At 45.5% G+C, this 22,428-nt stretch overlaps 1 protein-coding gene across 3 annotated transcripts in view; it reads right to left on the minus strand.

Moving 5' to 3' along the window:
- Positions 1-22,428, minus strand: part of SESN1 (sestrin 1) — a 141,705-nt gene that overhangs the window by 83,938 nt on the left and 35,339 nt on the right. Inside the window, exon 1 of one of the 3 annotated variants that reach the window (XM_077812911.1) lies at positions 5,521-5,587. The exons of the other annotated variants lie outside the window; for them this stretch is intronic. The gene's annotated coding sequence lies outside the window, so the exon portion shown is untranslated. Of the gene's footprint in view, positions 1-5,520; positions 5,588-22,428 lie in introns of those variants that run through there. 3 annotated transcript variants of the gene reach the window in all.

Here is a 22,428-nt window from a genome sequence, read left to right on the forward strand (position 1 = left end):
GTCTGATGCAGTACAAACTTGCAGGATCTTGCTGAATGTGTCATCCTGAGTCCTTTTCTTTCTCCTCCTTATCTGGCTCAGGCATTCCGTGGGTGTGGAGGGGGAAACCCCTCAAGGCCACAACAGCAGCAGTTACACATAAAACAGAGCTGATCATCAGTATAGTCACAATGGAAAGCAAAAAGTAATTCAGAACTTGCTCCCTAACATTTTAAACAAAGACATGCTTATTGACACTTCTGCTTCAGAGTGCATATGCACAGCACCACTCACAGCTCCAGCCCTGGTGAGTATGGCCTACCAGGAGCGAGGGAAATGAGGAGGGAATTGCTCGGTTGCATGAAACTGAGTATAGGGCAATGGCACTGTATACGTGCACCACTTTCCACAGGCAGTAGTGATTTTAGTTAATATCTCACTCCTAAGGGCCACAAAGGAACAGAGAGCATAACTGCTCCTGGCAAACCAAAGCCATCCAGGACAGTATGGTTCTGGCCTGTTTACTGCAATGGTGGGCAAGTGACCTACTGCAGAGAAAGAAATAAGGTTGTCATCCCTAGAAAACCTTCAGGAGTGGATTGCAGTGCACCTCCATGAAAGTTTCATTGAGCTCCCTCAGGAGGATTTAAGGGACATCTCTCTCTACATAAACTGCTCCACATGGACCTCCGCCTAACTCTACAGGGCATGAAAACCAGATAGCAATACAACAGAGAGATAGTTATCTTTTCTAGTACAAGTAAATTCATGAAAAGTTGATAGTTGTGTCTTGCTAAGTTGGGGTCACCAACACGGTCATGGGAGATAAATTTACACACTTACCCGAGGTTCCTTTCCCTGAACTGGGTTTGCCTGTATTGGACTGACAGGACTGTAGTGAAGACTCAGACAGGTCCTGGCTTGTGGCAGAGCTGGGCCCTACCTGTCACAGGTCCCCCTCATCCTTCTCCCTCTTCCTCCTTGTCCTTGCTGTTTATGCCAGGGGCCTGCGACTCAGGCTCCTCAGAAGTATCCTCAATGGTATGCAGGGTGATAGTGGGGTCTCCGTAAGTATGGCATGAAGCTCTTTGTAAAAGTGGTAGGTCTGCAGCTCAGCACTGGATTAACGGTTGGCCTCCTTGGCCTTCCAATATGCCTGCCGCAGTTCCTTTGCTTTCACATGCGGCACTGCTGTTGATCCCTATTATACCCCTACTCAAGCATCCCTTGCGCAATCCGCTCATAGATGTCCTAATTTCTCCAGCTGGTCCATAGCTGTACTTGCACAGCCCCTTCTCCTCACAGGCCAGGAGATGCAATATCTACTGTCTACTTCAGGTGGGAGCATGTCTGGAACATGTAGCTGGACACGGTCAGCTAGGCAGTTGCATGCAACAATAGAGAGCTGTTCAGTAGGCTTGCTGAGATGGACAATCAGGAAAAGGTGTTTCAAAAATTCGTAAGGTTTAAAGGCAGGCAATGCTAGTCTCAAAGACCCCTAGAAAATGGAGTTCACAACTGTGACCAGAGTTGTCAGCATTGGGCATGAAAGGATAGATGCTGGAGGACCGTTAGGATGGACATAGGTAACACAGTGTCTACATTGTACTGCGTTAATTCAGTACATCAATCCACACTGCTCAGGGAGGTGGTGTTCCTATGTCTGCCTAATGGAGAGCTTACTATCAGTGGGAGACAAGTAGGTTAACACCAATGGTGGCTTATGTTGACCTAACTTTGTAGTATAAACCAGGCCTCAAACTGCCATTTTTTCCTCAATTATACCAGTTAGCAATTATATACTGTTCCAGTCTCTCATAGGGTTGCCAAACCTCCAGGTTTCGCTGGGAGTCTCCTGGAATCAGGCTCTATCTCCTGTAGACTACTGAAGCCAAACCGGAAGATTTTAGGTGCTAAAAGTCCGGTGGCACACCAGGGCTAAGGCATGCTCCCTGCCTGCCCTGGCCCCACACTGCTCCCAGAAGCAGCTGGCACATCCCTGCGGCCCCTGGGTGGGAGTGGGGAGGAGGTGCTCCCATTGACCAGGAACTACGGCTAATGGGAGCTGCAAGGGGCGGCACCCGCAGGCCACTTCTCAGGGCAGTGCCCACAGGCCCTGCTTACCTCGGGCAGCTCCCAGTCAGCAGCACAGCAGCACTAAGGCAGGCTCCGCCCCCACAGCGCCCATAAGCCACAGAGCCCAGCCAATGGGAGCTGCAGAGTCAGCGCTCAGGCAATGCACAGAGACCCCTGCCCACCCAGGGGCTGCAGGAATATGCCAGCTGCTGCTGGGAGCAGCGCAGGGACAGGGCTGGCAGGGAGCCTGCCTTAGCCCTGCTACACCGCCAACTGGGAGCCGCCCAAGGTAAGCGCCACCTGACCAGAGCCTGCACCCCTCACCCACTCCCACACCCCAATTCCCTGCCCCAGCCTGGAGCCTGCACCCTGCATCCCCACCTATGGGCAGCGAGCCTTATGGACCCGTGGTGCCTGGGCTCCAGGAATATTCCTGGCCCCCAGGAATATTCCTGGCCCAGGGCCCGCCTCCAGCAATGTTTGGGGCTGGGTCTCTCCCTCGGCCCCACCTTCTGCCCCCCAGCCCCCATCCCCTGCACGTCCCCCGGGCCATTTAAAACAGTCTAAGGCCCTCACTCACCATCAGCAGCACAGCAGAGCTGAGCGGCTTCCTCCCTGTTCGCTCCACATGGCTGCTGGCCCCTCCCTGCAGCCCCTGGGTGGGTCTGTGTCTCACCCCAAGTGCCCCTGCAGCCAATGGGAAGCTGCAGGGGCAGTGCCTGGGAGTAGCAGCACATGGAGACTCCCAGACTGCCCTGCCTAGGAGCCCCAGGTAAGTGCTGCACCCCCCCACTCCTTCCCAGAGCTTGCACCCCCTCCCTCTGCCCCCCAAACTCCCTCCCAGAGCCTGTACCCCCACCCCACACCCAAACTCAGTCCCAGCACCTTCACCCCTCATCCCCTCCTGCACCCCTAGCCTGTCCCAGCCCAGAGCCTGCACACAGTACCCAAACTCTGTCCCAGAGCCTACACCCTCACCCCCTTCCCACACATTCCCTCCTGCCCCCAAACTCCATCCCAGAGCCTACACCCTCACCCCATTCCCACACATCCCCTCCTGCCCCCAAATTCCCTCCCAGAGCCTGCACCCCAGACCCCCTCCCCCACCCAAACTCCCTTTCAGAGCCTTAGGCAGGTGGGGGGGTGGAGTCTGGGCACCACCAAAATTTCTACAAAGCTGCCACCCCCATCCCCTCTCCCAGCCCTGAGCCCCCTCCAGCACCTTCCCAGAGCCTGAACTTTAACCCCCTGCCCCAGCTCTGAGCCCCATCCTCCCAGAGCCTGCACCCCACATCCCTATCCCCTCTCCCAGTCGTAAGCCCCATCCAGCACCCAAACTCCCTCCCAGAGCTTGTACCCCACACCCCCTCCTGCACCTCAACCCCCTGTCCCAGGCTCAGCCCGGAGCCCCCTCCCACACTCCAAACCCCTTGGTCCCAGCCCAGAGCCCACATTCCCTCCTGCACTCCAAGCCAGTGAAAGTGAGTGAAGGTTGGGGGGGGGACAGCAAGCGAACGAGGGAGGGGGGATGGCGTGAGTGGGATGGGGCCTCAGAGAAGGGGTGGGGAAGGTGGTGGAGCAAGGTTGTTTGGGTTTGTGTGATTAGACTGTTGGCAACCCTAGTCTTTCAATATCAGAGAGCAAGTCCTAATGAGTTCTCAAGCAAGTCAATTCCCCTCCACCCCCCAATAGCCAGACTTTTTAACTCTTTCTACATTTTTATTTAAAGTTAGCAGTTAACTCAGTTCCACTGGCTGCAGACTGTAGTTTCCTTTTCATTTTCACTAGTGCTCTACTATCACTGTATTCCTGGATAAGGATCCTATCATCATCACCAATTACGTCTTTTGCTCTTTACACATGTATAATATGAAGAAACCACAGCCATAATGAGGTCCAAATAATCATGCTTATTTATACAACATAAAAGGCCGGCCTACCTACCTACCTATATACACTGCTATTCTACACAGACGAGAGTGAGGGCCCAAAAGCTATTTAAAGGGATATTATCAAGTTCCTATACAGTTATTTTAAACATCTTTTACAGACCATACCTAAGGCATAAATAAAATTTAGTGCCATAGATATCTGTTCCACACCATATAATGAGCCACTGAACTTTAAAATTCACTTTAAAAAAATTTGAATGGAATGCATGAAGTGGAACCACAAAATTCAGAGCAGTTCAACCTTGAGAGCTAACCACTGGATACTTACATTAGGGTGATGAAGCAAGCATCTTTCAAACTTTTTTTTCATATAGACTTTCAGATTCTATTCTATATAGGTTGTTATACTGCCTTCATCGCCATCATGTCGGAAACTCTGATACGACTGACATCTATTGTTCATGATTCATTTCCTCTCTCATATCCTCGCCCCATAAGTAGTCACTAAGGGCCCAGATTTTAAAGGTAATTAGGGCCATGGAAGTTGGGCACTGTAGGTGCTTTTGAAAATACCCATAGGCACCTAGATGGATCATTAGGTACCTAAATACCTTTAAATATTTGGTCCTGAGGGATTACTTTACACACATCCACAATAATGAATAATACTTTCCACTTATGTAGATCTTTCCATCCTGGGATCGCAGAACAGCTCAATATCATAACATCCCTGTGAATTACACCTTTACACCCATTTTATAAATAGGGAAGTGGAGACAAAAACATTACTGACATGCTGAAGAAGGATGACCAGGTAACCTGTGTTAGAGCAGGAACCAGAAACTAGGGCTTCCAGCTCTTGATGGGTGTATTTCTTAAATAACTGTGTCCAGCAAAAAAATGTTACCAAAAGCAAATAATTTAAATTAATGTGAACTTGCACTTGTGTCTTATACTGTTTCTATCTGAATTTTTGATCACCTGATGCTATAGAAGTCCAGTGCTTCCTTTTTGATGTTTGTATAAATTAGATGCAAGTGCAACATTTCATAATCTACTGTAGGCATTACGGTAAACAACTGTTTACACAGAGACAGGGATGCAAAATATGGTCTTCTGAGATAATGCTGTTTAAACAAGCACTGATTCTGTCTATTATATGCTAAAACACACTAAAGGAAAGTAGTTTTCAAGCCAAGCATGATCTACAAGATTTACTTGCCCTGCCTTTCATATACTGTATGTCTCTTGTCAGCACAGCAGTTACCGTGGCAAGTATAAAAACACAATATTTGAACATTTAAAGACTACTGCACTTTTCTATGAAAACAAAAACCTAATATATTTTTACTATGACTCTCCACAAGTTTTGCCACACACGTGGAAGAATTTGGACTTAGAAGCTCTGGTTTGAAAAGCATGCAGCATTTCAATGCCTTCACTATCATTTTTTCCTGGGTGCTAAAGCAGTAAGTCAAAAATATACTACCTCACCTCAGACTATAAAAAAAAAAGATAGCCACCGTATTGAGAACTAATGTATTATTCCTAAAATAAAACCTAGAGACACTACCTTGTGTGCAGAAATTAGAACTCTTGCCTGCCAGTAATCACCAGTTCCCAAACGGAAGTTTTCCAGACTTAAGGGATAACATTTCTGTCAACCTACAAATAAAATTAAAGAAACAAAGATGTGCACAAATTGATTTTTTTTTTTACATGATACCAGAAGACACCAGCATAGAAACCTTTCCAAGATTTTTACTCAGATTTTAATGCAAGCATGAATTATGAAACCCAGGGTGGATAAAAATCAATGATAGGTTTCTTCTCCCTCAAAAAGCATTTGAATAAAAAAATTTTATTTAAAAAAACAAATTAAAGATAAAGATACATTATAGCTCAAAGATATCTCATCATGGAATAGGGATTATAAATTCTAATTCTATGGTATGAGACAATATATTCCTGTACAGATGCCCCCCGATTTACGCAATCCTTCCATTCCAGAAAGCCTTGCATAACTCGAATTTTGTGTGAGTTGGAAACGTATACCCGTACGTTATGCAAAAGTTTCCACAACTCGAAAATCCTATTTCTGGCTTATGGAACTTTTTCCGTAAGTGCGAATTTGCATAAGTCGGGTCTTGCGTAACCTGGGGAGCGTCTATAATGTTTGAGAAAAGTTTTGTAAATGAGTTCCAATAGTTCATGGATTAGGGACCCAATCTTATGGGGTTCTACAGGCTTCTGTATAGATTATTTAGGTTAATCTTTCTATCTACCCAATTGGAGTAGTGCTCAGTCTAGAAGATACCACCAGAGATGCTCAGTTTTGCAGTTCTCAAACTGTGGATGTGTCTCCCCAGAGTTAACAAGCATGTTACCAGCAAAAATGTTTTTTTATTTTTTTATTTATAACTGACTGACTGACTGTGAGGAATAGCAGACCTCAACTCTATTGTCCCTCTCCAAATTTGTGTACACAGAGTCAATCCCTTACTTCTCTCTAAAAGTGTGAAGTTTTAAAAAGTTAAATGAATAGAAGATTGTTGGGGGCAGAATAGATCTGGGCAAGGAGAAGAAATCTGGAGATAAATGTGAGAAGCGAGGGACATATGCTTTTTTGTTAAAATATTGTATGTTTGCTGTTGAAGAAAAAAATACAGAATACTTAACGTTGTTGTTTTAGTTAAATAAAACAATTTAAATATCTCTCTGGTGATGTTCTCCTCCTAATACAGCATGGCAAGAAAATCCTCCAAATATTAATGATTAACCTGTTGAATTAGAGATAGTTCACCTCCCAATGACTTCAAAAATATCTGCTTCAATTACCTTTGGTAAATGAAATAACCAAACAATCATTCATTTTCGGATATAGCTGTAAAACTGATTGAAAAAAGTTTTCAAAATAAATCACTGTTTAAAAATGTATAGTGTGTACCTTCTAAAAATGAAACCTACATCTATCTGAGTTGTGAAGAATTTGTATTAAGGTTATAACAATCAACAAGAATGCACTTTTATATAGAAAACCATGATTAAATAGTGTGACTAGTGATTTAAATCATGGATTTAAATCAAATTCACCCTGATTTGAAACTTAAGATTTTTTCAAACTGAAGATAAAATGTTGGAATTCTGCTTCAGTACTGAACCATGCCTAAAGGCATATACTGCCATTTTGATATTGTTCCTGGCATCACCAGGAGCACTTGGGTCCTTTGGTACTTCATAAGAGGAAAAATATGTAGCGGTAGGGTATAACTAAAGCTGGCTGCCTTATTGCACCACCTCCTTATTGCAGGGGATTAATTCCCCCTCAACTCTCCTAGAAGGGAAAGGAAAAGGGTGGAAATGAAGGAAGAACCCATTCCATCAACAAGGTAGCAGCAACAGCGATCTGTACTTATTCCCTATGGGTTCAGTGTTGTAGGGACACATTGGTAACTTCCAATGATCTTCTTTACTAGCAATTAAAGAGTGAAACACCAGCCTTAGGCCTGAGCTACGCTTGGGGTGGGGGGTTTGAATTAATATACTCAACTTCAGCTACACGAATAGCGTAGCTGAAGTCGAAGTATCTTAGTTCAACTTACCTGGCCATCCTCATGATGGCAAGTCGACCACGGCAGCTCCCTCATCAACTCCACTTACTCCTCCTGCTGAGGTGTAGTACAGGCATCGATTCGGGGATCGATTTATCGTGTCTACATGAGACGCGGTAAATCGATCCCCGATAGATCAATCACTACCCGCCGACTCAGCGGGTAGTAAAGACGTACCCTTAGTAAAGGCCATCCTGCCCAAAGGCATTGGCTGGCTCATCTACATTTCCACAGGCACTGCAGAACCATTAATGTGGGTGAAAGGGAAGGCAAATGTCATCCACACAGTCAACCATGAACCTCGAAATTCACTTTAAGCACTAGGTTTGTAGTGCAGCTTACTGAAATGAAATTGTTATTTTATTTTACATCAGTTTAAAGCCTACTATTCTTTCAAGTAACAGCTATTACTCTAACTAAAGGAGATTGGAGGGAAACTATTTTTACCTATCATTTCAGTTTTACTTAAAGTGCTATCCAATGCACTGTGTACAATCAATTTCACTTTGTGTAGGTCTTTCACACAGCAATAGGGAAAACTTAGTTTAAGAAAAGTAGATTGTAAAACCACAAAAGTTGGCAGGGGGAGTCACAAGTAGGTACTATACCTACCTCTAATTTTAAACTCACTTCCTGAAGCTGAATAGATTTCAAGTTGGTATCGTTTAAGGTCTCATCCCATAAATTAGCCTTTATGGCTCTTGGTCTATGCCAGCTGAATGTTAATAAACTGGGGCCCTAAGAGATACCGATGTGAAGGGCTGTCTCATGCCCATTAAAACAGAGCTTTCAGCAAAAAGAGGAAAGAATCATGCACAATTCAGAGAATTCCCCTTCCTTCATGACCACCAGTTATCAGGGCAAAAAAAGATTCACCGCATATCCCAATCACACAATCCTTCCATCCTCGCCATTTATTAACGTGCATTCCTGTCCTCTCCTTTCGTACACCCCCCCCCCCAAAAGCTGTAACTCCCATTTTGTGTATAGCTATGGAAAGGAATGAAAAAACAACCCCAAGAATCAATACTATAATATTCAATTGCATTAACAGTTGGCTGCTCCTTCACACCTATTTCACAACTTGCAGATACAGAACTGGAGTTATTTTCTTTTGGGGCTTCTGTGGTAAGCCAACCATTTTGCTGATTAAGGGAACTTTACAGGGCTTGCAAGACCAGAATTCTTCATATATTTTTGGCTGGATCATTCCTCCACCCTCCTAAGCGGATTACTTCCTCATCACCTCAGTTACAAAAGCAAGGAGTCTCAAACTTAAGTAAGGGGGGGTTAATTGTTTTTGCAAGAAAATGCATGAGATTTTTAGAACAGGAGGTTTATATCAGACTAGAAGATAAACAGGGAATTCTTGAACAGTAATAGTATAACTGTCTTCCCCACAAAAAATGTCAATTACTTCCATATCTAAACAACTTACTTACTATTTCAGTTAATGTAAGGAAAATATGGATGTTTATCCAAAACACGAACTTTTTTAATTCACATTTTAAAGAATAACCATTTACTTCCAAAAGTTATTAAAATGTAAATATTCAAGAATGAATTATAATCTGTTTAAATCCTAATCCGACTAATCTTTTACTTCCTTTAGTGAGTCCATTCTGGTATTTAGTCGGCCTCCATTGGGGGAGGAGGGGGAGGGAAAGAGTCTCTCCCCCTCTCTCCCATCCTCCCCTTTTGCCTTTATCTGTCTTTGTCCCTTCTCCTGCAGGATAATCCCTGTGGCTGCTTTTCTTTTGCACAGTGCTTCCCAGCTGTCAGATTAAAAAGATGAAACTTCTTGTTTCAAACCCCCCCCCAAAAAAAAAAAAAAAAAAAAAACCACAAACAACGCAAAAAACCCAGCAAGATTTCATAAGCCTCTTGGCTTTGTGTGTCTGTCTCATTTCTACTACAAAAGAATTTTTTTTTCATACTGTTTTCCTCCCTTGGATGGGCAAGGAATTTTTGGAGGGCAAGTAGGTTATTGATTTCTACACTAGCAGTTTTGTTGGTAAAACAGTTCTTAGGAAGAAACAGGTATTAGTAATGGGCAATTTGATCATTAGAACATAGACAGCTGTGTTTGCGATGGTCGGGAGACTCGCATCGTGACTTGCCTGCCTAAAGCAAAGGTTGCAGGTCTCTCAAGACATCTAGATAGACTTATATGGAGTGCTGGGGAGGAGCCGGTGGTCGTGGTACATGTAGGTACCAATGACATAGGGCAGGATAGTAGAGAGGTCCTGGAGGCCAAATTTAGGCTGCTAGGTAAGAGATTGAAGTCCAGGACCTCCATGGTAGCATTTTCTGAAATGCTTCCAGTTCCATGTGCAGGGCCAGACAGACAGGCAGAACTGCAGGGTCTCAATGCATGGATGAGACGATGGTGTAGGGAGGAGGGGTTCAGATTTATTAGGAACTGGGGAAAACTTTTGGGAAAGGGGTGCCTATACAGGAAGGATGGACTTCACCTAAACCAAAGTGGAACCAGCTTGTTGGCACTTAAAATTAAAAAGGTGGTAGAGCAGTTTTAAAACTAATGTCTGGGGAAAAGCCGACAGGTGCGGAGGAGCACATGGGGAGGATCTACTAATGGAGATTCTCTATGTCCTAGTAAGGAGGAGAGGAAGTTAAAATACAGGTAGGATGTGATCAGAAAAAAATCAAATGAAAAGAATTCTCATTCAATTACATCATGTAATAGACAGCTAAAATGTGACAAGTTTTTAAAGTGCTTATATAACAATGCTAAAAGTCTAAATCAGACAGGTGAACTAGAGTGCCTCGTATTAAATGAGGATATTGATATAATAGGCATCACAGAAACTTGGTGGAATGAAGATAATCAACGGGACACAGTAATACCAGGGTACAAAATATATCAGGAGGACAGAACAGGTCATGCTGGGGGAGAGTAGCACCAGATGTGAAAAAGCATATGATCAAATGAAGTAAAAATCTTAAATGACCCAAACTGTATCATAGAATCTCTATGGATAGTAATTCCATGCTCTAATAATAAAAATATAGCAGTAGGGATATATTACTGACCAGGATGGTGATAGTGACTGAAATGCTCAGGGAGATTAAAGAGGCTATTCAAATAAACTCAATAATAATGGGGGGTTTCAACTATCCCCATATTGACTGGGTATATATCACCTCAGGACAAGATGCAGAGATAAAGTTTCTTGACACCTTAAATGACTGCTTCTTGGAGCAGCTAGTCTTGGAACTCTCAAGAAGAGAGGCAATTCTTGATTTAGTCCTAAATGGAGCACAGGATTAGGTCCAAGAGGTGAATATAGCTGGACCGCTTGGTAACAGTGACCATAATATAATTAAATTTAACATCCCCTGTGGTGGGGAGAACACCACAGTGGCCCAACACTGTAGCATTTAATTTCAGAAAGGGGAACTACACGAGGAGCTAGGATTCACGATGTGATGGAGACACTTCCAAGACTCATCAAGCCCCCCGATTGCTACCCCTTCCTGCTTCTCCACGTGGGCACCAATGATATTGCCAAGAATGACCTTGAGCAGATCACTGCAGATTATGTGGCTCTGGGAAGAAGAATAAAGGAGTTTGAGGTGCAAGTGGTGTTCTCGTCCATCCTCCCCGTGGAAGGAAAAGGCCTGGGTAGAGATCGTTGAATCGTGGAAGTCAACGAATGGCTACGCAGGTGGTGTTGGAGAGAAATATTTGGATTCTTTGACCATGGGATCATGTTCCAAGAAGAATGATTGCTAGGCAGAGATGGGCTCCACCTAATGAAGAGGGAAGAGCATATTCACAAGTAGGCTGGCTAACCTAGTGAGGAGGGCTTTAAACTAGGCTCACTGGGGGAAGGAGACCAAAGCCCTGAGATAAGCAGGATACCAGGAGAAGCACGAGCAGAAGAGTGCAAGAGGGGAGGACTCCTGCCTCATACTAAGAAAGCAGGACGATCAGTGAGTTATCGTAAGTGCCTATACACAAATGCAAGAAGCCTTGGAAACAAGCAGGGAGAACTGGAAGTCCTAGCACAGTCAAGGAATTATGATGTGATTGGAATAACAGAGACTTGGTGGGATAACTCACATGACTGGAGTACTCTCATGGATGGATAAAAAACACTCAGAAAAGACAGGCAGGGCAGAAAAGGTGGGGGGAGTTGCACTGTATGTAAGAGAGCAGTATGACTGCTCAGCGCTCCAGTATGAAACTACAAAAAAACCTGAGTGTCTCTGGATTAGGTTTAGAAGTGTGAGCAACAAGGGTGTTGTCGTGGTGGGAGACTGCTATAGACCACCAGACCGGGGGATGAGGTGGATGAGGCTTTCTTCAGGCAACTAACAGAAGTTACTAGATCACAGGCCCTGGTTCTCATGGGGGACTTCAATCACCCTGATATCTACTGGGAGAACAATACAGCAGTGCACAGACAATCCAGGAAGTTTTTGGAAAGTGTAGGGGACAATTTCCTGGTGCGAGTGCTGGAGGAACCAACTAGGGGCAGGGCTCTTCTTCATCTGCCGCTCACAAACAGGGAAGAATTAGTAGGGGAAGCAAGAGTGGATGGGAACCTGGGAGGCAGTGACCATGGGATGGTCGAGTTCAGGATCCTGACACAAGGAAGAAAGGAGAGCAGCAGAATACAGACCCTGGACTTCAGAAAAGCGCTGGTGTGGACAGTGCTATGTCGGCGGAAGAGAATCTCTCCTGCCAACATAGCTACAGCTACTCATTGGGGATGGTTTAATTATGCTGACGCGAGACCTCTCTTCCGTTGGTATTGAATGGTACGGCTGTGCTGCTCTAAGATCTCTAGTGTCAACAAAGAACCCTCAACCCAGCCATGCAAATATCTGCTTCAATAATGCTTCTATAAAATCATAAAATGCACACAATGTAAGATGAATTGTATTTTTTAAATCCCAAATTATAAAAGTAAATATCCAAGAAATCTTAAAACATACACTGAGGCTATGTTACTATAGGAAGTAAAGCCTTTGGCTCACGTCTTACCTCACTAGCGCATAATCACGAATAAGCTATCAGTCCTTAACAAAGAAAAAGGCCATATTGCATCTAAAACTACCATGTTGATCATTTTTAATAGAGATCTCATCAGAAAATTAGCTTTAAAGATAAACAGTCTGATACTTAAAGGGGGTTATGTCAATACATTATAAAGTTCGAAAAATAACTTTCATCTTAAGTATAAAATTTGAGAAAACAGAATTCTCTATCATACCATCCACCTACAAAAAACATCTAGAAAACCACCCACATAGGATTCACTGCACTCAAGGGGGGAGGGGAAAAAAAAAAATCACAAAATTTGTTTCACCCTTTAAACAAACACCAAGATAGCTTCCAAAGAGGTTAAGTATCTTTGCTCAGTTTATTTGTATATTAAAAGCACTATTAAAGATTTCTACACAAATTACTAAAGATACCTTGTTTATTTCTAGGAAATAAACAGAGTCCAGTGGTGTTCCCGTTCAACCAATCACAAAGCTGTAGCACAATGTCCAACCCCAGCTAAGAAGGGAGGCTTGTTTTTCTCTGTTTTTGTCTACAATCCCAGTAATGGATGGCTGCTTAGGGCAAAGATCAGGCTGTGTGGTAAAGCTTCAAAATAGAAAAGCAGATGCAACAAATATGAACAGCAACAGTGATGGCAAAAACATCCTATATTAAGTACACCTGAATGTCACAAAAGAAAAAACCATATACAGCAATAAATATGCCTTAGATTCAAGTTTGTCTTTCCAATCCTACACAAAACTTGGAATCATCTAAAAGTGGCTTCAGGGGACTTGTTTCTCATAGAAGTGAATCCAAAATTACAGCAATGAGCTGGAGTGCCATGATTTTCTATCTTCTAGAAGGTGGGGTTCTGCAGGGATACCTCACTTTTAAAGAAGTGGCACTACTCAAGTCTCACTCACAACACTAAGCCCTGGTCTACACTAGGAGTTGAAGTTGAATTTAGCAGCATTAAATTGATTTAACCCTGCACCCGTCCGCACGATGAAGCCCTTTTTTCGACTTAAAGGGCTCTTAAAATCAATTTCCTTAATCCACCCCCGACAAGGGGATTAGCGCTTAAATCGGCCGGGTCGAATTTGGGGTACTGTGGACGCAATTAGACGGTATTGGCCTGCGGGAGCTATCCCAGAGTGCTCTATTGTGACCGCTCTGGAAAGCGCTGTCAACGTAGATGCACTGGCCAGGTAGACAGGAAAAGGCCCACAAAACTTTTGAATTTCAATTTCCTGTTTGTATGGTTGCCTGTAGCTTGCCACGCTGTCCAGAGCTCATCAGCAGAGGTGACCATGCAGAGCTCATCAGCAGAGGTAACCATGATGAAGTCCCAGAATTGCAAAAGAGCTCCAGCATGGACCAAACAGGAGGTACGGGATCTGATTGCTGTATGGGGAGAGGAATCCGTGCTATCAGAACTCCGTTCCAGTTTTCGAAATGCCAAAACCTTTGTCAAAATCTCCCAGGGCATGAAGGACAGAGGCCATAACAGGGACCCAAAGCAATGCCACGTGAAACTTGAGCTGAGGCAAGCCTACCAGAAAACCAGAGAGGCAAACAGCCGCTCTGGGTCAGAGCTCAAAACATGCTGCTTCTATGATGAGCTGCATGCCATTTTAGGGGGTTCAGCCACCACTACCTCAGCCGTGTTGTTTGACTCCTTCAATGGAGATGGAGGCAACACAGAGGCAGGTTTTGGGGACGAGGAAGAGGATGATGATGAAGTTGTAGATAGCTCACAGCAAGCAAGCGGAGAAACCGGTTTTCCCCAACAGCCAGGAACCGTTTCTCACCCTGGACCTGGAGCCAGTACCCCCCGAACCCACCCAAGGCTACCTCCCGGACCTGCCAGGCGGAGAAGCGACCTCCAGTGAGTGTACCTTTTAAAATACTATACATGATTTAAAAGCAAGCATGTTTAAGGATTGATTTTCCCTGGCATTTGCGGCTCTCCTGGATATACTCCCAAAGCCTTTGCAAAAGGTTTCTGGGGAGGGCAGCCTTATTCCGTCCACCATGGTAGGACATTATCACACCAGGACAGTAGCACGTACTCGGGAATCATTGTACAACAAAGCATAGCAGTGTAGGTTTGCTGGCATTCAAACAACATCCGTTCTTCATCTCTCTCTGTTATCCTCAGGAGAGTGATATCATTCATGGTCACCTGGTTGAAATAGGGTGCTTTTCTTAAGGGGATATTCAGAGATGCCCGTTCCTGCTGGGCTGTTTGCCTGTGGCTGAACAGAAATGTTCCCCGCTGTTAGCCACGGGGAGGGGCTAGCCACGTGGTGGGGGGAGGCAAAATGCGACCTTGGAACGAAAGCACATGTGCTGTGCATGTAACGTTAAACAGCAAGGTTTACCGTGAAAGAGTGTACCCATTGTTCTATTAAATGTGTCTTATTTAAATACCTGTCCCTTTTTTTTCCTCCACCAGCTGCATGTGCTTCAAGGATCAAAGGATCTTCTCCTTCCCAGAGGCTAGTGAAGAGTAGAAGGCGAAAAAAACGCACTCGTGATTAAATGTTCTCTGAGCTCATGCTGTCCTCCCACACAGAGCACAGACGAATGCATGGAGGCAGACAATGTCAGAGTGCAGGAAAGCACAAAATGACCAGGAGGACAGGTGGCGGGCTAAAGAGAGGGCTGAAGCTGAAAGGTGGTGGCAACATGATGAGAGGAGGCAGGATTCAATGCTGAGGCTGCTGGAGGATCAAACTAATGTGCTCCAGCGTATGGTTGAGCTGCAGGAAAGGCAGCACGAGCATAGACCGCCACTACAGCTCCTGTGTAACCAACCACCCTCCTCCCCAAGTTCCATAGCCTCCACACCCAGACGCCCAAGAATGCAGTGGGGGGGCCTCCGGACACCCAGCAACTCCACCCCAGAGGATTACCCAAGCAACAAAAGGCTGGCATTCAATAAGTTTTAAAGTTTTAAACTTTTAAAGTGCTGTGTGGCCTTGTCCTCCCCTCCTCCACCACCCCTCCTGGGCTACCTTGGTAGTCATCCCCCTATTTGTGTGATGAATGAATAAAGAATGCATGAATGTGAAGCAACAATGACTTTATTGCCTCTGCAAGTGGTGATCGAAGGGAGGAGGGGAGGGTGCTTAGCTTACAGGGAAGTAGAGTGAACCAAGGGACGGAGGGTTTCATCAAGGAGAAACAAACAGAACTTTCACACCGTAGCCTGGCCAGTCATGAAATTGGTCTTCAAAGCTTCTCTGATGTGCACCGTGCCCTCCTGTGCTCTTCTAACCACCCTGGCGTCGGGCTGCGTGTAACCAGCGATCAGGCGATTTGCCTCAACCTCCCACCCTGCCATAAACGTCTCCCCCTTACTCTCACAGATAGTGTGGAGCTCACAGCAAGCAGTAATAACAGTGGAAATATTGGTTTCGCTGAAGTCTAACTGAGTCAGTAAACTGCGCCAGCGTGCTTTTAAACATCCAAATGCACAATCTACCACCATTCTGCACTTGCTCAGCCTGTAGTTGAACAGCTCCTGACTACTATCCAGGCTCCCTGTGTACGGCTTCATGAGCCATGGCATTAAGGGGTAGGCTGGGTCCCTGAGGAGAACTATAGGCATTTCAACATCCCCAACGGTTATTTTCTGGTCTGGGAATAAAGTCCCTTCCTGCAGCTTTTGAAAGACCAGAGTTCCTGAAGATGCGAGCATCATGTACCTTTCCCGGCCATCCCACGTTGATGTTGGTGAAATGTCCCTTGTGATCCACCAGTGCTTGCAGCACCATTGAAAAGTACCCCTTGCAGTTTATGTACTTGCCGGCTTGGTGCTCTGGTGCCAAGATAGGCATATGCATTCCATCTATGGCCTCACCACAGTCAGGGAATCCCATTGCAGCAAAGCCATCCACTATGACCTCCACATTTCCCAAGGTCACTACCCTTGGTATCAGTAGATCTTTGATTGCATTGGCTACTTGTATCACAGCAGCCCCCACAGTAGATTTGCCCACTCCAAATTGATTCCCGACTGACCGGTAGCTGTCTGGCATTGCAAGCTTCCACAGGGCTATTGCCACTCGCTTCTCAACCGGGAGGGCTGCTCCATCTTGGTATTCATGCGCTTCAGGGCAGGGGAAAGCAAGTCACAAAGTTCCATGAAAGTGCCCTTACGCATGCAAAAGTTTCGCAGCCACTGGGAATCGTCCCAGACCTGCAACACTATGCGGTCCCACCAGTCTGTGCTTGTTTCCTGGGCCCAGAATCGGCGTTCCACCACATGAACCTGCCCCATTAGCACCATGATGCCCGCATTGCCAGGGCCCGTGCTTTGAGAGAAGTCTGTGTCCATGTCCTCATTACTCTCGTCACCGCGCTGACGGCGCCTACTCACCTGGTATCGCTTTGCCAGGTTCTGGTCCTGCATATACTGCTGGATAATGTGTGTGGTGTTTAATGTGCTCCTAATTGCCAAAGTGATCTGAGTGGGCTCCATGCTTGCCGTGGTATGGCGTCTGCACAGAAAAAAGCCGCGGAACAATTGTCTGCCGTTGCCCTGACGGAGGGAGAGGCGACTGACGACATGGCTTACAGGGTTGGCTTACAGGGAATTAAAAATCAACAAAGGGGGTGGCTTTACATCAAGGAGAAACAAAAACAACTGTCACACACAATGGCCCCCTCAAGGATTGAACTCAAAACCCTAGGTTTAGCAGGCCAATGCTCAACCCACTAAGCTATCCCTCCCTCTGGTATTTCAGGCAGGACTTCACGGGGGGGGGGAGGGGCGGAGGAGAAGCACATTAATACAAAACAAATCTGGCCTATTTCTTGTTTTGATCCACTCCATCTATCTTTTAGATCTTTGGCTGGCAGCAGACGGTGCAGAAGGACTGCAAGCCATCCACATCTCTTGGCTGCTCAGCAAAAGATGGTACAATAGGACTGCTAGCCATCCTCATCTCCTGCCTGCTCACCATAAGATGGTACAGGTATAGGACTGCCTGCAGGACTAAAGAGAGTGACCTGGTTGAGTCACTCCTAATGTAGTCCCTGCGCCCATGTCTGCCCAGGCGCTCCTGACAGACGCGGCCAGGAGCACCTCAGACATGACGATGACGGCTACCAGTCCTATTGTACCGTCTGCTGCCACAAGGCAATGGGTTATTGCTGCTGTGTAGCAATGCAGTACCGCGTCTGCCAGCACCCAGGAGACATACGGTGACTGTGAGCTGAGCGAGCTCCATGCTTGCCGTGGTATGGCATCTGCACAGGTAACTCAGGAAAAAAGGCGCGAAATGATTGTCTGCCGTTGCTTTCACAGAGGGAGGGAGGGAAGGAGGGCCTGATGACGACATGTACCCAGAACCACCCGCGACAATGTTTTTTGCCCCATCAGGCATTGGGATCTCAACCCAGAATTCCAATGGGCAGCGGAGACTGCGGGAACTGTGGGATAGCGACCCACAGTGCAACACTCCTGAAGTCGACGATAGCCTTGGTACTGTGGAAGCACTCCGCCAAGTTAATGCACTTAGAGCATTTTGTGTGGGGACACACACAATCGACTAATTAAAAACAATTTCTGCAAAACCGACTTCTATAAATTTGACCTAATTTTGTAGTGTAGACATACCCTAAGTCAAAGCTACCTAGAATCTTCCTACTCTCACAAACAGAACAGCATGGGAAACTGTGTGTAGCTGGAATAAAAGCATTTTTATTTAAATCTTACATCCTTCATACAGACATATGAAGAACACAGGAAGATAGTGATACATTTGTTCACATAGGGTTGTGATAGCATTATGAGTCATTCTAGCTTGACTCAGGCAGTTACCATTTCAGAGCAGTGCTCTATGCATTCAGCTTTACAGGTCAGTTGGCTGCAAATGCTGACACACATGCTTTTAAACAGTTTTTATTGTACGCAACGCTTAAGTAAGATAGCTCTAATTTCCTGGCCAAATTCCAACTTGAGTGAATTCTGCTTTCCTCTATAATTTCAATGTAATTCTTTGTCTCCTGCCTTAAAATAATTGTGCAGTGTTGCTGTGCACTGTTTAACAGTTGCCTCGTTCCACAAAGGTGGCTGCATTTAAATGCCAACTGAAAAGATTTAGAGGGCTAAAGGCAAGGAAAATTTTACCACGAGAATTTAAGCAAAGACTCTAAGAGAGAGAAAAGCTTTTTATATAATGTAGAAGTATCCTGATGCAGCATTGATAACAATTACAATTAAGGTTGCAATAGCCATTTTAATTCCGAATTCCTCTTTCCATAATTCATACTCAAAGTTTTCTTAGCTTAATTCAAGAGTTGCATTCTCAAAGTCTGAGCAAAATCTGTTTAGTCAAGTCTGTTCAGTAGGAAAATAAGTCAAAAATACTTCACAGTAAATTAAATGAATAATAAACTGTAATGTGCTTAAATGCACCAAGAAAATTAATATATGCAGTTTCAATTTTCAAAGCACAAATATTAGGAAAAAGTTACTCACCTTGTGCAGTAACGATGGTTCTTCGAGATGTTCCCCCTGTAGGTGCCCACTTTGGGAGTCAGTGCATTCCTGAGCTGCACATCGGAGAAAAAACTCGAGGGGCAGTGGAAAGGCCAAAAGGCAGTACTCTCTACGGATCATGATTGAGGCACACCGTGAATCTTGGAAATCCTCTGTGAACCGGATGTATGGGAATATGAAAATAAGTATCTTGGAGGCAAGGGCTCAAAACAAGTCCCCCTTGTCTAGTGCTGGGAAGATAGTGGCCAGTGTGACCATTCTGAATCTAATTCCTCACAGATTTGTTGAGCTTCCAAAGGTCTAAGATGGTTCTCCATCCATCATTTTTCTTTTTGGTGAGAAAATAATGGGAGTAAAAGCCCTTCCCCTTGTATTGAGTTGGAACTTGTTCCACAGCTCTTAATTATAGAAGATGGTTCACTTCCTGTGATAAAAAGGTGCTCGTGAAAGGGGTCCCTAGACAGGGACAGGGAAGGGATGGCATAACCCATAATCTCCACTACCCATTGATCAATTGTTATTGCTGCCCAGGCATGGTAGAATGGGTGCAGACAGTGACCAAAATGTTGAGTAGGAGCATCTAAGAGCGCTGTATTGTGGGGGAGGTTATTCATGCCCTCGACCAAGACTTTAAAACTGTGGCTTGGTGGCAGATGGTTGCGAAGACAGGGACTGAGTTTGGGGAGCCCTATATCTTTGTGAGCATTGCTTATTTCTGTTCTGGTCGAAGTGCCAGTGTATTGTGGGAGATGGAAAGAGGTGTGTCTGCCCTTTTGGTATGGTTGATACCAACATAGTTTGTTTGGTGGTGTGTCTATGCCTAAAGTTTGAGCCACTCCAGGCAAGTCCTTCACTGAGTGAAGGACATCAGTTTTTGTGGAGAAAAGTTTCTCCCGATCAAATGGTAGATCCTTCACCTTATGTTGGAGCTCTTTCGGGATCCCGGGGGACTGCAACCACGAGGCCCTGCACATTATGACAGCTCTGGCCATTGTTCTCGCAGCAGTGTCCATTGAGGACTGTAGGACTGTACAGGTGATTAGTTGCCCCCTCCATCATGATAGCGTTGAGTGGGGGCATTTTTCCTCCGGTAAGGCTACAAGGAATTCTTGCAGCTTACCATAGTTAGCAAAATTGTACTTTTTGGCTAGAAGGGCGGTGTAATTGGCTGCCCTGAATTGGAGCATAGCTGATGATGATGATGATACCTTTCTACTGAGAAGGTCTAAACATTTGTGCTCTTTGCCTTGTGGAATGGACCGGAATTAAGGTTGTTTGCTGTGGTGATTGATGGCTTCCACAACTAGGGAACTGAGTAGTGGATGAGAGAAGAGAAAGTCCATCCTCCTAGCTAGAACGAATTACTTTGCCAGCTCGTTTGCTGGTAGGTAGTATCGAAGCAGGGGTCTGCCAGATATTCTCTGCTGGTTACATTATAGTATCAGTGATTGGTAGAGCGACTTTGGAAGAAGTGGACAGGGCCGTCCTTAGGATTTATGGGGCCCTTCGCAGTATTATTAAACTGGTACCCCTATGCCAGACAGCAGCCCAGCCCGGGGGACGGGGGAGGAGGAGAGATGTCTTGGTTGGCAGCTATTCTTTTAAAAAAAAAAAAAAAAAAAAAAAAAGAGTTCCTGAAATTGTTTCAGGTCATCCACCCTGCTTGGACGCAGTGGTATGACTGCCTCGTCAGGGGAGGACCACGAGTTACGGGCCAGAGAAGTGTCTGCATGGTCTGAACCTTCTTCCTCCTCTCCCATGTCCCTGATGTCTCCCTATTTGAGGAAGGTGGAGAACGAATTTCCCTTTGGGCTGGGGTCAAGAGCCTAGCGTATTGACCCAGGAGGGCCACTGCATGGGGAAGGGCATCAGTGGACACATCCAGGGTTGTCTGTATCATTGCTGCATCTCACAAGGTTGGCAAGATTTGGTCCTAGCAGTTTCCCATAACGGTCTTCATCCTGTGGGTGAAGAGTGGTGGGAAGAGAAACGGCTTCCACATACTTCCTCCTCTTCATCACTGGAGACAGACTGGGGAGCAGGAGAAGTGGATAACTGCTCAGGTATTTGGCCCGGAGAGCCCACGGTACCAAGCAAGGGGGATTGCGGCACCGAGGGGATTGCTTTATCCTTGTGCTGTAGAAACTGCTGTGGCACTGCTTGTTTCTGTGGCAGCAGGGCCGCTGGTATAGATGCAGTTGGTGCCTTTGTTGAGATGGTCAGTGCTGTTCCTGGTCTGTCTGTCGGCGCCGACGACTGAGTCAGTGCCAGTGGGGTGGCGTTTTCTGCTGTAATGATCTCTGTGCCGACTCCTGCACCAAGGAGATTGGAGCCATGGAGGAGTGTCTCGACTCCAATCCGGAGTGACGGGGCTCAGCAGAGGTCCATAGAGGGTCAGTGCCAGGGTGCCCAGAGCCTCAAAAGTGCTCACTGTACTCGAGCTCAGCACTGAGGAGAGCGACCTCATTCAGAATTTTTTTCTGAATGCTGACAAGCCATCCTGTAGGTGCTCTCTCCCACCTCTTATAAAGTAATTTACTAAACTACAACTAATCCAACTCTTTCTATAGAGAGAAAAAACGAAGAGGCAGCACTGCCACTGAGCTCCATCTGCAACCGAGGACGGTTGAGAACGAACTGAAGGGTCAGGCCTTGTGCAAGCTACATGAGGTGCCAACAGCACCGTGAGAGGACTACTGCACATGTGTGCCCCGACCAAGCACAGCTACCGAAAAGCTCTGATCTGCGGTGCAGAAACACACCGACACCTGAAGTGGAGCGCCCACAGGGACACTACTCAAAAAAGAAATAGTTTTTACATGCAAGTTTTCATTAAAAGAAAAAATTCTGTTGATGCCCCGAACAGAATTTACAAACATACATTCAAATGATTCATGGATTGCTAAAGCCAAATTTTGTGTACTCTCCGTTTTCACACATAGTGCAACTGGGTGTAAAGTAAATTGGAGGCACTGGATCTTACGCAGGAAAAAACTATAACTTAGCATTTACAGCACTTTCAATTGTAGATATCAAAGCATTTTGTAAAAGGTGAAAAAGCATTATTTTCATATTATAGTTGGGGAAAACTGACAAGTTGGGAACCTCACTTGTCTGAGGTCACACTGGAAATCAGAGCTCACTAACTCCCAGTCCAGATGCCTGAAGCCAGAGCTGCCATGCCATTTTGATGTGCTGTAAGAGGTGGGAGAGAGCACCTACAGGATGGCTTGTCAGCATTCAGAAAAAAAGTCTGAAGCAGTCGTCTGACAGTTCATGTGTTTAAAGTTAAGAACGTACAAGTCTTTACAGGATGACGGTCTTAATCAATTTCCC

The sequence above is a fragment of the Eretmochelys imbricata genome, chromosome 3 (assembly GCF_965152235.1).
Source record: "Eretmochelys imbricata isolate rEreImb1 chromosome 3, rEreImb1.hap1, whole genome shotgun sequence".
Classification (NCBI taxonomy): domain Eukaryota; kingdom Metazoa; phylum Chordata; order Testudines; family Cheloniidae; genus Eretmochelys; species Eretmochelys imbricata.